We start from the raw sequence: 17,547 nt of genomic DNA on the forward strand, positions 1-17,547 counted from the left end.
ACTGCTTTCCATTTCTTCAGACGATTTTTCAATGTTTTGTTAACAATTTGGACAGAATGTTACTTCGAGGACATGGCTTCACAATTCCCTCCCAGGGGGCGTTTGACTCCGTGAAAGAAGAAAACTACAAGTGAATAAACGCCCAGTGGATGGGATGCAGGCTGCATCTGTTCCATTGGCTAGTGCCTATCACTGCCGGGTGACACACTTCATTTTTATGCTTGTCGGCAGCTTACATCTGCCGCAGAGGAGAGCGTCAGATGTAAGCTGGCCGTCGCGCAAGTCGTCGGCGGAAGTGGAGCATTTTCTCCATCCACCAGCTGTCTAAAAACCCAGTTTTTCGGCTGCCGACAGCCGAGACTGTCGGCAGCGCAAAACCGTTTCCGCTCTGGTGTGGCAGTAGAGATACACACACACGCATGCACGCACGCACGCACGCAAGCACGCACGCACGCACGCACTCACGCACGCACGCACCTCTCTCACACTCACACACACATAGTGGGGTCGTATCTGATACTTCCGTGACCGTGGAGAGCAAAGGTCCGTTTCTCAGTGGACTTATCATCTATGAAGGTTAAAAAACTAATTGAGCCCCCATGTACCTCGCAAAAATGCGGGCAAAATTCATGAGAGCCCCAAATCCATATGGCCACCATCAACAACCTCTTAAGGCACAATAAGGCAAAATTACCTCAAATTCATTCTGCTTTAAGTAGCATGTGACATGTCAAACTAGGGGGTTTTCATGATTCTGAATCCATTCCAAGCATTAGTTTTGCACAAAAAACACTCCTTGGGCTAAAAATGGCCATAGCCGTCTTCACAAATGTGATGAGGTCAAGTGGCTATTTTTAGCCCACTAACACAACACATATTACACACACACACACACACACACACACACAATAAAGATTGGATAAACGTTTCCTGGTCTGGTGATGAGTCAGACATTCGGACAATATGAAGAATGGATCTATCCTCTTTAAACGAGGAAGATCACCGATCTCATTATTTGATGCAGGGCAGGTGAACAGTAAAATCCATTCATTAAAATGTCAGTGTTTTGTCAACTAACACTCAGGAGCCCAGTAACATATATTTTACAGGGGGCCCAGCAATTGTCTTGCGTATATGGGGAAATGTATTTTGCAAGGACGAATGGAATGAACGGATTGATGTTCACCAAATGCCATGCTTGACGCAAGGACATGCTATAGCCCTGTATGTTCCTCATACTAATGTCTCACATGTTCTCATTACACAGGAAATAAGGATCCAGCACAAGATAAATCAGAACATACATTGAGGAAACCAGGGATTACAGACAAATATAAAGGTCTAAATCGAACGAATGAAAGATCTAATATCGGTGAAAGTGAGCCCCTGGAGGATTTCAGAATTATTCCATTATTGCAAAATAGTACAAATGCAAGTGTAGCTACACACAAAACAGTATTGAGCACACAGGACATTACTTCAACAACCCAGGGAAATAGAATTCCAGCAAGACATTTGGAAACAACAGATGCATCAAACTATACCACAAATACCTCTACAGAGCTTTATAAAACACACAATGACAGTGGAAAAAACCCATCGCCTACTAGATTTTTATCGACAAAGTCTACACTTACAAGTACAACATCTACAACTGAACCAACAGAGAATCCCAGACCTCCTGAACAAACCACTATGCAAAGTATGCTTACTCCTGGATTAATGTTACCCAAAACAGAGGAGCATCGCCATCTGTCCATGTCTTCCACATCTGAAATACGCTTTAAAACAGAGTCAGCAGCAGTAAACTCAGCAAGCACTTCTGGAGATAATGATACTTTACCTGTCACTGGTGAGTCTTCCCAGTCTACAATTCCTTCTGTAATTACCACAAAACAAAGTTAACAGAATCTAAACAGTCTTTTATGCTATACTGTAGGAATGTATACATACAAAGAGAGACAGTAGGTATGACACCAGGTCTACATCCAGGGGTGACTGTGAGGTCCATGGCAGAAAGTCTACCTTCAGTCAAAATGTACTGTCCATAAAAGGTTGTCAATACTGGAATGAACTCCCTCTCCCACTTTCACAGCTTTTAAAGGTCAATTGAAACAGTGGCTGAAAAACAACCAGTCTTGTGATCACGTATGACTGTCGTTCCACAATAGAGTTGGCCCTAGCAATAGTTTAATTTTTTTCTTATTTTCTCCTTTTACTGTGTTTTGAAATGCATGTTTTTGTATGCTGTCCTCTCATGTCTTGTAATGTCAGTTTTGTTTAGTGTTCATTGTCCGGGGACTACGGATGGAAAATAGCATCTCCGCTAAATCCGGTGTATTTACGCTACATTTAATAAATTTGTGTGTGTGCGCGTGTGTGTGTATGTGTGTGTGTGTGTGTGGTGTGTGTGTGAGTGCGTGCGCGTGCATGTGTATATATATATATGCAATGTATATATATATACATGCAATGTGTATATATACACACCCACCCGCGCGCGCGCACACACACACACACACACACACACACACACACACAGGAACATTTATTATTATTACTATTATTATTATTTTAATATTTATTTGCTTTTATTTACTACATTACAATGTATACAATAATTATGATTATTAACATGTAATAAATGTGCTTCACTTTCAGAAAGTGATGTACCAACAAGAAAGGCAAACATTTCCTTGAAAATCATGAAGGAATTCGTGCCTGCTTATAAAGATCTGAATTCTCCTGAGTCACAACTGTTAATCCACATTTTGATTGAACAGGTAGAGTACCGGTATAGCCTATGGAAAAAACAAGTATTCAAATTATGCAATTTCCAAATGGAAAAAAGCTATTATTATTGGTGAATTACTTCGATTATGTTTATTTTATATGGTATTTCAGACTGCTGATGTTTCTATAATTTGTAAACAAGATGTAAGAAAATAATTCTCTGCTCATCTTATTTTCAGCTTACTCTTCTGTGCAAGAAAGCAGATCCAAAAAACTTCAAAGATGTACAAGTCACCAAACTAAAGTAAGTTATAAACCTCCTCGTTGAGTTTTCCCCTTGTAGTTGTTGTTGTAGTGGCTAGTTGATACAGCCAATCCCACTGCAGTGAACACCAAGCCACTTTCAAGTTTGCTGCTCTCTAAATGTTAAGAATCACACCCGCGTGAAGTGAGGGGCGCTCTTATCATCGTACATCATCATGACAAATAGACACTATGCCTATGTGGTAAATTTTAACCCACCACACTAACTAAAACTAGACTACTAGAGGCAAAAAGGACGAAGAGTACCAGGCATCAAAGCCTCAGACGCTCAGACGATCGGATGAAGAAACACGCAGGCAGAGATGAGCTGAAGTGTAGAGTTGACCATTTATTCAATCAAAAGACAGAGTCCAGAGTGACGGAATAGCATCAGCTTCCCTGTGGCCATGCTGTGCCACGGGAGCACACGGCAGACTGACCGTGGGTCAGCCTGCCCAAGCAAGACTCCCTTAACATTCTATTTACAGACATTATATACAGAGTCACGTCAAACAGTTGAATTTCTGGGTGTGATTGAGACTTTTACATACAAATGGCATGGAGATGCAAACAGAGTGACGTCTGAGATTTAATCAAGTGGCCTCTTCGTTGAAACAATAGTATGCTAACTTCCTCTCACACCTACCCAGCCAAGGTACTTGACTATGCGTGATTGCTTTCAAACTTGCAGACATTTGACTTTAGCACAGAAATGTAGTTGACCCAAATTACACGATATATTATAGAATTATTGTCCCGATACGACACCTATTTGACACTATACTTTAAATTGTCCATTCATTGTCAATGGAAATGTAATGTTTGTGTAGGACCAAAACACTAAGTCTACATATGACGTAAATTTAATCGATTAATTGTCAATGGGAATTTAATGTAGGCTATGTATAAGACGGAAATCTACACTGATAGCTGAATGAGGGGCTCCTCAAAAATAATTATAGAAGAGTAAAAAAAACAAGGCTGCTGAACTAGGTACTCTGTGACGTAATCATTACAGCTGTAGCTAATACAATTTGTTAAATTAGTTGGTGTATGACAAGAAGGTATATTTATTATGCCAAATCGCAAAATACTGAGTCACAGCCGAGGTGTGGCAGCTAATGCTATTTAGTGTGGTGTTATTGTACATTTGGATACTTTGACGCACTACTCCTCCCACAGTTTTTGCCGCACACGCTCAAGACATATGTCAAACCGACAGGCTTCATCAGGAATTTTCTTTTTTTAATTGCGACCTTTCTAGTTGTTTACTAAGTTGCATCATAAACATCACATAACAGTACACTGTCTAACTCAAAAGTTATTTGTCTTCAATTAATATTATTTCAGAAAGTAGTTCTGATTTTACATAATTTTATGTCACTTTCTGTGGCCCTGGTACTAGGTTCTTTTTACTAATACATCTACATTGATTTGGTGCTAAACTATGTAGACATGGACATTGATTAAGACACATCTAAAATATAACTGTGAACGTTTCTGAAAGTTTGGATTATTATTTTTTAAGATGGTTCCTTGCCTCTCGGAAGTCAAAGTAAATTATTTTCTAAGGGTGGTGTTAGAACGGTCATGGCCTCTAAAATAAAAATGGATTCACCCTGTAATTAGATTCGTGTGCAAAATTCATGTTTTGGCCAGAGTAGATTACAGGTCATAAGGTCACTGGAAGAGTGGGTTAATCCTGATCCTCTCCAGGTACCACAAATGCACTCATCAAATTTCATAGTAATAAACTATGGAAACTCCAAAATGTAAAAATTTCAGGAAATTAAAAAAAGAATTCCAGGAAATGAAGAAAACCATATATTTTTAAAACATTGCAATATTGCCTCATCAACGTAGTGGTATTGTGACTTTATGTATTATCAATGACTTGCATGAGAGGCAGAGGTGGTGGAGGTAGTTGCTTTAGCAGACAGTTTGAGGGTCCAATGGAGGTTTTTTTCCGAAGCGCTTCAAAAAAAAACTTCATTGGTTCAATATTGTTTTGCTATACACACAGAATAGCCCTGATTTATGGGCATTGATTTAATAGCACTGATTTATGGGTATCTAAAACCTAAAAATTGTAGTCAGTGGTTTCCTCTGGACAGCAAAATTATATTTTTAGATAGGTTGTGTGTACTCATAATAGCATGTTGCTGTATATAATTCATGTTCTTTAACAATGCTTTTGCTATCTATTTAGACATGGGAGTGTTGTCGCTGAGAGTACGGTGCAATACACCTATCCAGAACATGAAATACAAACAAAGTTCCTCAACGCTGAACTACAACAAGCACTGAACAATATCTTCAACAACTCAAGCAACCTGGACAGTATTGGCCACGCTTTTGGTGATAATGTGACAATTGAGTATCATGAAGTAACCTTTCAATCTGAAACTAATACCTCAACTGTCTCTGGTGTTGAAAATAATCCAACTTCTAGAACTTCATTCAGTAGGCCTACTACGAAAACATCTTCGAACACAGCTGAAACAACAAGTGAAAAAACACAAAGTTCAGCTCAAACTACAACTACGATTAGCCAATCAAATGAATCTCCAGTGGTATCACCTAAATCTGTGAGGCCCTCAATCTCTTCAATGACAACCAGTAGCACTCATTCGTCAACTGATCAAACTAGTGAAACAAGACAACGTTCAGCGGAAACTAAAACAACTACGAACAGCCATTCTGAGTCTCAACCAAAAACATCAGCTGTCACAGGCAGTGAAACCATTCCAACTTCTGCAACTTCATTGAGCACTACTAAATCATCTTCAAACACAGCCCAATCCCCAGTGGTGTCACCTAAATCTGTGAGGCCCTCCATCTCTTCAATGTCAACCAGTAGCACCCATTCGTCAACTGATCAAACTAGTGAAACAACACAACGTTCAGCACAAACAGCAACAACTGCCAATGAGTCTCAATCTCACATATCAGTTGTCACTGGCAGTGAAACCATTCCAACTTCTGTAACTTTATTCAGCACTACAAAAACATCTTCTAACACAGCTGAATCCCCAGTGGTGTCATCTCAATCTGTGAGGCCCTCAATCTCTTCAATGTCAACCAGTAGCACCCATTCGTCAACTGATCAAACTAGTGAAACAACACAACGTTCAGCACAAACAGCAACAACTGCCAATGAGTCTCAATCTCACATATCAGTTGTCACTGGCAGTGAAACCATTCCAACTTCTGCAACATTATTCAGCACTACAAAAACATCTTCTAACACAGCTGAATCCCCAGTGGTGTCATCTCAATCTGTGAGGCCCTCAATCTCTTCAATGTCAACCAGTAGCACCCATCCGTCAACTGATCAAACTAGTGAAACAACACAACGTTCAGTGCAAACAGCAACAACTGCCAATGAGTCTCAACCTCAAATATCAGTTGTCACTGGCAGTGAAACCATTCCAACTTCTGCAACTTCATTCAGTACTACAAAAACAACTTCAAACACAGCTGAATCCCCAGTGGTGTCACCTAAATCTGTGAGACCCTCCATCTCTTCAATGACAACCAGTAGCACCCATTCGTCAACTGATCAAACTAGTGAAACAACACAACGTTCAGCGCAAACTGCAACAACTACGAACAGCCATTCTGAGTCTCAACCTAAAACATCAGCTGTCACAGGCAGTGAAACCATTCCAACTTCTGTAACTTTATTCAGCACTACAAAAACATCTTCTAACACAGCTGAATCCCCAGTGGTGTCATCTCAATCTGTGAGGCCCTCAATCTCTTCAATGACAACCAGTAGCACCCATTCGTCAACTGATCAAACTAGTGAAACACAACATTCAGCGCAAAAAGCAACAACTGCCAATGAGTCTCAATCTCACATATCAGTTGTCACTGGCAGTGAAACCATTCCAACTTCTGCAACTTCATTCAGCACTACAAAAACATCTTCAAACACAGCTGAATCCCCAGTGGTGTCACCTAAATCTGTGAGGCCCTCCATCTCTTCAATGTCAACCAGTAGCACCCATTCGTCAACTGATCAAACTAGTGAAACAACACAACGTTCAGCACAAACAGCAACAACTGCCAATGAGTTTCAATCTCAGATATCAGTTGTCACTGGCAGTGAAACCATTCCAAATTCTGTAACTTTATTCAGCACTACAAAAACATCTTCTAACACAGCTGAATCCCCAGTGGTGTCATCTCAATCTGTGAGGCCCTCAATCTCTTCAATGTCAACCAGTAGCACCCATTCGTCAACTGATCAAACTAGTGAAACAACACAACGTTCAGCACAAACAGCAACAACTGCCAATGAGTCTCAATCTCACATATCAGTTGTCACTGGCAGTGAAACCATTCCAACTTCTGTAACTTTATTCAGCACTACAAAAACACCTTCTAACACAGCTGAATCCCCAGTGGTGTCATCTCAATCTGTGAGGCCCTCAATCTCTTCAATGTCAACCAGTAGCACCCATTCGTCAACTGATCAAACTAGTGAAACAACACAACGTTCAGCACAAACAGCAACAACTGCCAATGAGTCTCAATCTCACATATCAGTTGTCACTGGCAGTGAAACCATTCCAACTTCTGTAACATTATTCAGCACTACAAAAACATCTTCTAACACAGCTGAATCCCCAGTGGTGTCATCTCAATCTGTGAGGCCCTCAATCTCTTCAATGACAACCAGTAGCACCTATTCGTCAACTGATCAAACTAGTGAAACAACACAACGTTCAGCGCAAACGGCAACAACTACTAACAGCCATTCTGAGTCTCAACCTCAAACATCAGCTGTCACGGGCAGTGAAACCATTCCGACTTCTGTAACTTCATTCAGCACTACAAAAACACCTTCTAACACAGCTGAATCCCCAGTGTCATCTCAATCTGTGAGGCCCTCCATCTCTTCAATGACAACCAGTAGCACCTATTCGTCAACTGATCAAACTAGTGAAACAACAACACAACGTTCAGCGCAAACGGCAACAACTACTAACAGCCATTCTGAGTCTCAACCTCAAACATCAGCTGTCACGGGCAGTGAAACCATTCCGACTTCTGTAACTTCATTCAGCACTACAAAAACACCTTCTAACACAGCTGAATCCCCAGTGTCATCTCAATCTGTGAGGCCCTCCATCTCTTCAATGACAACCAGTAGCACCTATTCGTCAACTGATCAAACTAGTGAAACAACAACACAACGTTCAGCGCAAACGGCAACAACTACTAACAGCCATTCTGAGTCTCAACCTCAAACATCAGCTGTCACGGGCAGTGAAACCATTCCGACTTCTGTAACTTCATTCAGCACTACAAAAACACCTTCTAACACAGTTGAATCCCCAGTGTCATCTCAATCTGTGAGGCCCTCCATCTCTTCAATGACAACCAGTAGCACCTATTCGTCAACTGATCAAACTAGTGAAACAACACAACGTTCAGCGCAAACGGCAACAACTACTAACAGCCATTCTGAGTCTCAACCTCAAACATCAGCTGTCACGGGCAGTGAAACCATTCCGACTTCTGTAACTTCATTCAGCACTACAAAAACACCTTCTAACACAGCTGAATCCCCAGTGTCATCTCAATCTGTGAGGCCCTCCATCTCTTCAATGACAACCAGTAGCACCTATTCGTCAACTGATCAAACTAGTGAAACAACAAAACGTTCAGCGCAAACGGCAACAACTACTAACAGCCATTCTGAGTCTCAACCTCAAACATCAGCTGTCACGGGCAGTGAAACCATTCCGACTTCTGTAACTTCATTCAGCACTACAAAAACACCTTCTAACACAGCTGAATCCCCAGTGTCATCTCAATCTGTGAGGCCCTCCATCTCTTCAATGACAACCAGTAGCACTTATTCGTCAACTGATCAAACTAGTGAAACAACAACACAACGTTCAGCGCAAACGGCAATAACTACTAACAGCCATTCTGAGTCTCAACCTCAAACATCAGCTGTCACGGGCAGTGAAACCATTCCGACTTCTGTAACTTCATTCAGCACTACAAAAACACCTTCTAACACAGTTGAATCCCCAGTGTCATCTCAATCTGTGAGGCCCTCCATCTCTTCAATGACAACCAGTAGCACCTATTCGTCAACTGATCAAACTAGTGAAACAACACAACGTTCAGCGCAAACGGCAACAACTACTAACAGCCATTCTGAGTCTCAACCTCAAACATCAGCTGTCACGGGCAGTGAAACCATTCCGACTTCTGTAACTTCATTCAGCACTACAAAAACACCTTCTAACACAGCTGAATCCCCAGTGTCATCTCAATCTGTGAGGCCCTCCATCTCTTCAATGACAACCAGTAGCACCTATTCGTCAACTGATCAAACTAGTGAAACAACAACACAACGTTCAGCGCAAACGGCAACAACTACTAACAGCCATTCTGAGTCTCAACCTCAAACATCAGCTGTCACGGGCAGTGAAACCATTCCGACTTCTGTAACTTCATTCAGCACTACAAAAACACCTTCTAACACAGCTGAATCCCCAGTGTCATCTCAATCTGTGAGGCCCTCCATCTCTTCAATGACAACCAGTAGCACCTATTCGTCAACTGATCAAACTAGTGAAACAACAACACAACGTTCAGCGCAAACGGCAACAACTACTAACAGCCATTCTGAGTCTCAACCTCAAACATCAGCTGTCACGGGCAGTGAAACCATTCCGACTTCTGTAACTTCATTCAGCACTACAAAAACACCTTCTAACACAGCTGAATCCCCAGTGTCATCTCAATCTGTGAGGCCCTCCATCTCTTCAATGACAACCAGTAGCACCTATTCGTCAACTGATCAAACTAGTGAAACAACAACACAACGTTCAGCGCAAACGGCAACAACTACTAACAGCCATTCTGAGTCTCAACCTCAAACATCAGCTGTCACGGGCAGTGAAACCATTCCGACTTCTGTAACTTCATTCAGCACTACAAAAACACCTTCTAACACAGTTGAATCCCCAGTGTCATCTCAATCTGTGAGGCCCTCCATCTCTTCAATGACAACCAGTAGCACCTATTCGTCAACTGATCAAACTAGTGAAACAACAAAACGTTCAGCGCAAACGGCAACAACTACTAACAGCCATTCTGAGTCTCAACCTCAAACATCAGCTGTCACGGGCAGTGAAACCATTCCGACTTCTGTAACTTCATTCAGCACTACAAAAACACCTTCTAACACAGCTGAATCCCCAGTGTCATCTCAATCTGTGAGGCCCTCCATCTCTTCAATGACAACCAGTAGCACTTATTCGTCAACTGATCAAACTAGTGAAACAACAACACAACGTTCAGCGCAAACGGCAATAACTACTAACAGCCATTCTGAGTCTCAACCTCAAACATCAGCTGTCACGGGCAGTGAAACCATTCCGACTTCTGTAACTTCATTCAGCACTACAAAAACACCTTCTAACACAGTTGAATCCCCAGTGTCATCTCAATCTGTGAGGCCCTCCATCTCTTCAATGACAACCAGTAGCACCTATTCGTCAACTGATCAAACTAGTGAAACAACACAACGTTCAGCGCAAACGGCAACAACTACTAACAGCCATTCTGAGTCTCAACCTCAAACATCAGCTGTCACGGGCAGTGAAACCATTCCGACTTCTGTAACTTCATTCAGCACTACAAAAACACCTTCTAACACAGCTGAATCCCCAGTGTCATCTCAATCTGTGAGGCCCTCCATCTCTTCAATGACAACCAGTAGCACCTATTCGTCAACTGATCAAACTAGTGAAACAACAACACAACGTTCAGCGCAAACGGCAACAACTACTAACAGCCATTCTGAGTCTCAACCTCAAACATCAGCTGTCACGGGCAGTGAAACCATTCCGACTTCTGTAACTTCATTCAGCACTACAAAAACACCTTCTAACACAGCTGAATCCCCAGTGTCATCTCAATCTGTGAGGCCCTCCATCTCTTCAATGACAACCAGTAGCACCTATTCGTCAACTGATCAAACTAGTGAAACAACAACACAACGTTCAGCGCAAACGGCAACAACTACTAACAGCCATTCTGAGTCTCAACCTCAAACATCAGCTGTCACGGGCAGTGAAACCATTCCGACTTCTGTAACTTCATTCAGCACTACAAAAACACCTTCTAACACAGCTGAATCCCCAGTGTCATCTCAATCTGTGAGGCCCTCCATCTCTTCAATGACAACCAGTAGCACCTATTCGTCAACTGATCAAACTAGTGAAACAACAACACAACGTTCAGCGCAAACGGCAACAACTACTAACAGCCATTCTGAGTCTCAACCTCAAACATCAGCTGTCACGGGCAGTGAAACCATTCCGACTTCTGTAACTTCATTCAGCACTACAAAAACACCTTCTAACACAGTTGAATCCCCAGTGTCATCTCAATCTGTGAGGCCCTCCATCTCTTCAATGACAACCAGTAGCACCTATTCGTCAACTGATCAAACTAGTGAAACAACACAACGTTCAGCGCAAACGGCAACAACTACTAACAGCCATTCTGAGTCTCAACCTCAAACATCAGCTGTCACGGGCAGTGAAACCATTCCGACTTCTGTAACTTCATTCAGCACTACAAAAACACCTTCTAACACAGCTGAATCCCCAGTGTCATCTCAATCTGTGAGGCCCTCCATCTCTTCAATGACAACCAGTAGCACCTATTCGTCAACTGATCAAACTAGTGAAACAACAAAACGTTCAGCGCAAACGGCAACAACTACTAACAGCCATTCTGAGTCTCAACCTCAAACATCAGCTGTCACGGGCAGTGAAACCATTCCGACTTCTGTAACTTCATTCAGCACTACAAAAACACCTTCTAACACAGCTGAATCCCCAGTGTCATCTCAATCTGTGAGGCCCTCCATCTCTTCAATGACAACCAGTAGCACTTATTCGTCAACTGATCAAACTAGTGAAACAACAACACAACGTTCAGCGCAAACGGCAATAACTACTAACAGCCATTCTGAGTCTCAACCTCAAACATCAGCTGTCACGGGCAGTGAAACCATTCCGACTTCTGTAACTTCATTCAGCACTACAAAAACACCTTCTAACACAGTTGAATCCCCAGTGTCATCTCAATCTGTGAGGCCCTCCATCTCTTCAATGACAACCAGTAGCACCTATTCGTCAACTGATCAAACTAGTGAAACAACACAACGTTCAGCGCAAACGGCAACAACTACTAACAGCCATTCTGAGTCTCAACCTCAAACATCAGCTGTCACGGGCAGTGAAACCATTCCGACTTCTGTAACTTCATTCAGCACTACAAAAACACCTTCTAACACAGCTGAATCCCCAGTGTCATCTCAATCTGTGAGGCCCTCCATCTCTTCAATGACAACCAGTAGCACCTATTCGTCAACTGATCAAACTAGTGAAACAACAACACAACGTTCAGCGCAAACGGCAACAACTACTAACAGCCATTCTGAGTCTCAACCTCAAACATCAGCTGTCACGGGCAGTAAAACCATTCCGACTTCTGTAACTTCATTCAGCACTACAAAAACACCTTCTAACACAGCTGAATCCCCAGTGTCATCTCAATCTGTGAGGCCCTCCATCTCTTCAATGACAACCAGTAGCACCTATTCATCAACTGATCAAACTAGTGAAACAACAACACAACGTTCAGCGCAAACGGCAACAACTACTAACAGCCATTCTGAGTCTCAACCTCAAACATCAGCTGTCACGGGCAGTGAAACCATTCCGACTTCTGTAACTTCATTCAGCACTACAAAAACACCTTCTAACACAGCTGAATCCCCAGTGTCATCTCAATCTGTGAGGCCCTCCATCTCTTCAATGACAACCAGTAGCACCTATTCGTCAACTGATCAAACTAGTGAAACAACAACACAACGTTCAGCGCAAACGGCAACAACTACTAACAGCCATTCTGAGTCTCAACCTCAAACATCAGCTGTCACGGGCAGTGAAACCATTCCGACTTCTGTAACTTCATTCAGCACTACAAAAACACCTTCTAACACAGTTGAATCCCCAGTGTCATCTCAATCTGTGAGGCCCTCCATCTCTTCAATGACAACCAGTAGCACCTATTCGTCAACTGATCAAACTAGTGAAACAACACAACGTTCAGCGCAAACGGCAACAACTACTAACAGCCATTCTGAGTCTCAACCTCAAACATCAGCTGTCACGGGCAGTGAAACCATTCCGACTTCTGTAACTTCATTCAGCACTACAAAAACACCTTCTAACACAGTTGAATCCCCAGTGTCATCTCAATCTGTGAGGCCCTCCATCTCTTCAATGACAACCAGTAGCACCTATTCGTCAACTGATCAAACTAGTGAAACAACACAACGTTCAGCGCAAACGGCAACAACTACTAACAGCCATTCTGAGTCTCAACCTCAAACATCAGCTGTCACGGGCAGTGAAACCATTCCGACTTCTGTAACTTCATTCAGCACTACAAAAACACCTTCTAACACAGCTGAATCCCCAGTGTCATCTCAATCTGTGAGGCCCTCCATCTCTTCAATGACAACCAGTAGCACCTATTCGTCAACTGATCAAACTAGTGAAACAACAACACAACGTTCAGCGCAAACGGCAACAACTACTAACAGCCATTCTGAGTCTCAACCTCAAACATCAGCTGTCACGGGCAGTGAAACCATTCCGACTTCTGTAACTTCATTCAGCACTACAAAAACACCTTCTAACACAGCTGAATCCCCAGTGTCATCTCAATCTGTGAGGCCCTCCATCTCTTCAATGACAACCAGTAGCACCTATTCGTCAACTGATCAAACTAGTGAAACAACAACACAACGTTCAGCGCAAACGGCAACAACTACTAACAGCCATTCTGAGTCTCAACCTCAAACATCAGCTGTCACGGGCAGTGAAACCATTCCGACTTCTGTAACTTCATTCAGCACTACAAAAACACCTTCTAACACAGCTGAATCCCCAGTGTCATCTCAATCTGTGAGGCCCTCCATCTCTTCAATGACAACCAGTAGCACCTATTCGTCAACTGATCAAACTAGTGAAACAACAACACAACGTTCAGCGCAAACGGCAACAACTACTAACAGCCATTCTGAGTCTCAACCTCAAACATCAGCTGTCACGGGCAGTGAAACCATTCCGACTTCTGTAACTTCATTCAGCACTACAAAAACACCTTCTAACACAGCTGAATCCCCAGTGTCATCTCAATCTGTGAGGCCCTCCATCTCTTCAATGACAACCAGTAGCACCTATTCGTCAACTGATCAAACTAGTGAAACAACAACACAACGTTCAGCGCAAACGGCAACAACTACTAACAGCCATTCTGAGTCTCAACCTCAAACATCAGCTGTCACGGGCAGTGAAACCATTCCGACTTCTGTAACTTCATTCAGCACTACAAAAACACCTTCTAACACAGCTGAATCCCCAGTGTCATCTCAATCTGTGAGGCCCTCCATCTCTTCAATGACAACCAGTAGCACCTATTCGTCAACTGATCAAACTAGTGAAACAACAACACAACGTTCAGCGCAAACGGCAACAACTACTAACAGCCATTCTGAGTCTCAACCTCAAACATCAGCTGTCACGGGCAGTGAAACCATTCCGACTTCTGTAACTTCATTCAGCACTACAAAAACACCTTCTAACACAGCTGAATCCCCAATGACATCTCAATCTGTGAGGCCCTCCATCTCTTCAATGACAACCAGTAGCACCTATTCGTCAACTGATCAAACTAGTGAAACAACACAACGTTCAGCGCAAACGGCAACAACTACTAACAGCCATTCTGAGTCTCAACCTCAAACATCAGCTGTCACAGGCAGTGAAACCATTCCGACTTCTGTAACTTCATTCAGCACTACAAAAACACCTTCTAACACAGCTGAATCCCCAGTGTCATCTCAATCTGTGAGGCCCTCCATCTCTTCAATGACAACCAGTAGCACCTATTCGTCAACTGATCAAACTAGTGAAACAACAACACAACGTTCAGCGCAAACGGCAACAACTACTAACAGCCATTCTGAGTCTCAACCTCAAACATCAGCTGTCACGGGCAGTGAAACCATTCCGACTTCTGTAACTTCATTCAGCACTACAAAAACACCTTCTAACACAGTTGAATCCCCAGTGTCATCTCAATCTGTGAGGCCCTCCATCTCTTCAATGACAACCAGTAGCACCTATTCGTCAACTGATCAAACTAGTGAAACAACACAACGTTCAGCGCAAACGGCAACAACTACTAACAGCCATTCTGAGTCTCAACCTCAAACATCAGCTGTCACGGGCAGTGAAACCATTCCGACTTCTGTAACTTCATTCAGCACTACAAAAACACCTTCTAACACAGCTGAATCCCCAGTGTCATCTCAATCTGTGAGGCCCTCCATCTCTTCAATGACAACCAGTAGCACCTATTCGTCAACTGATCAAACTAGTGAAACAACAAAACGTTCAGCGCAAACGGCAACAACTACTAACAGCCATTCTGAGTCTCAACCTCAAACATCAGCTGTCACGGGCAGTGAAACCATTCCGACTTCTGTAACTTCATTCAGCACTACAAAAACACCTTCTAACACAGCTGAATCCCCAGTGTCATCTCAATCTGTGAGGCCCTCCATCTCTTCAATGACAACCAGTAGCACTTATTCGTCAACTGATCAAACTAGTGAAACAACAACACAACGTTCAGCGCAAACGGCAATAACTACTAACAGCCATTCTGAGTCTCAACCTCAAACATCAGCTGTCACGGGCAGTGAAACCATTCCGACTTCTGTAACTTCATTCAGCACTACAAAAACACCTTCTAACACAGCTGAATCCCCAGTGTCATCTCAATCTGTGAGGCCCTCCATCTCTTCAATGACAACCAGTAGCACCTATTCGTCAACTGATCAAACTAGTGAAACAACACAACGTTCAGCGCAAACGGCAACAACTACTAACAGCCATTCTGAGTCTCAACCTCAAACATCAGCTGTCACGGGCAGTGAAACCATTCCGACTTCTGTAACTTCATTCAGCACTACAAAAACACCTTCTAACACAGCTGAATCCCCAGTGTCATCTCAATCTGTGAGGCCCTCCATCTCTTCAATGACAACCAGTAGCACCTATTCGTCAACTGATCAAACTAGTGAAACAACAAAACGTTCAGCGCAAACGGCAACAACTACTAACAGCCATTCTGAGTCTCAACCTCAAACATCAGCTGTCACGGGCAGTGAAACCATTCCGACTTCTGTAACTTCATTCAGCACTACAAAAACACCTTCTAACACAGCTGAATCCCCAGTGTCATCTCAATCTGTGAGGCCCTCCATCTCTTCAATGACAACCAGTAGCACCTATTCGTCAACTGATCAAACTAGTGAAACAACAACACAACGTTCAGCGCAAACGGCAACAACTACTAACAGCCATTCTGAGTCTCAACCTCAAACATCAGCTGTCACGGGCAGTGAAACCATTCCGACTTCTGTAACTTCATTCAGCACTACAAAAACACCTTCTAACACAGCTGAATCCCCAGTGTCATCTCAATCTGTGAGGCCCTCCATCTCTTCAATGACAACCAGTAGCACCTATTCGTCAACTGATCAAACTAGTGAAACAACAACACAACGTTCAGCGCAAACGGCAACAACTACTAACAGCCATTCTGAGTCTCAACCTCAAACATCAGCTGTCACGGGCAGTGAAACCATTCCGACTTCTGTAACTTCATTCAGCACTACAAAAACACCTTCTAACACAGCTGAATCCCCAGTGTCATCTCAATCTGTGAGGCCCTCCATCTCTTCAATGACAACCAGTAGCACCTATTCGTCAACTGATCAAACTAGTGAAACAACAACACAACGTTCAGCGCAAACGGCAACAACTACTAACAGCCATTCTGAGTCTCAACCTCAAACATCAGCTGTCACGGGCAGTGAAACCATTCCGACTTCTGTAACTTCATTCAGCACTACAAAAACACCTTCTAACACAGCTGAATCCCCAGTGTCATCTCAATCTGTGAGGCCCTCCATCTCTTCAATGACAACCAGTAGCACCTATTCGTCAACTGATCAAACTAGTGAAACAACAACACAACGTTCAGCGCAAACGGCAACAACTACTAACAGCCATTCTGAGTCTCAACCTCAAACATCAGCTGTCACGGGCAGTGAAACCATTCCGACTTCTGTAACTTCATTCAGCACTACAAAAACACCTTCTAACACAGCTGAATCCCCAGTGTCATCTCAATCTGTGAGGCCCTCCATCTCTTCAATGACAACCAGTAGCACCTATTCGTCAACTGATCAAACTAGTGAAACAACAACACAACGTTCAGCGCAAACGGCAACAACTACTAACAGCCATTCTGAGTCTCAACCTCAAACATCAGCTGTCACGGGCAGTGAAACCATTCCGACTTCTGTAACTTCATTCAGCA

This window comes from Protomyctophum parallelum (genome assembly GCF_964188405.1).
Source record: "Protomyctophum parallelum genome assembly, chromosome: 8".
Lineage (NCBI taxonomy): Eukaryota > Metazoa > Chordata > Actinopteri > Myctophiformes > Myctophidae > Protomyctophum > Protomyctophum parallelum.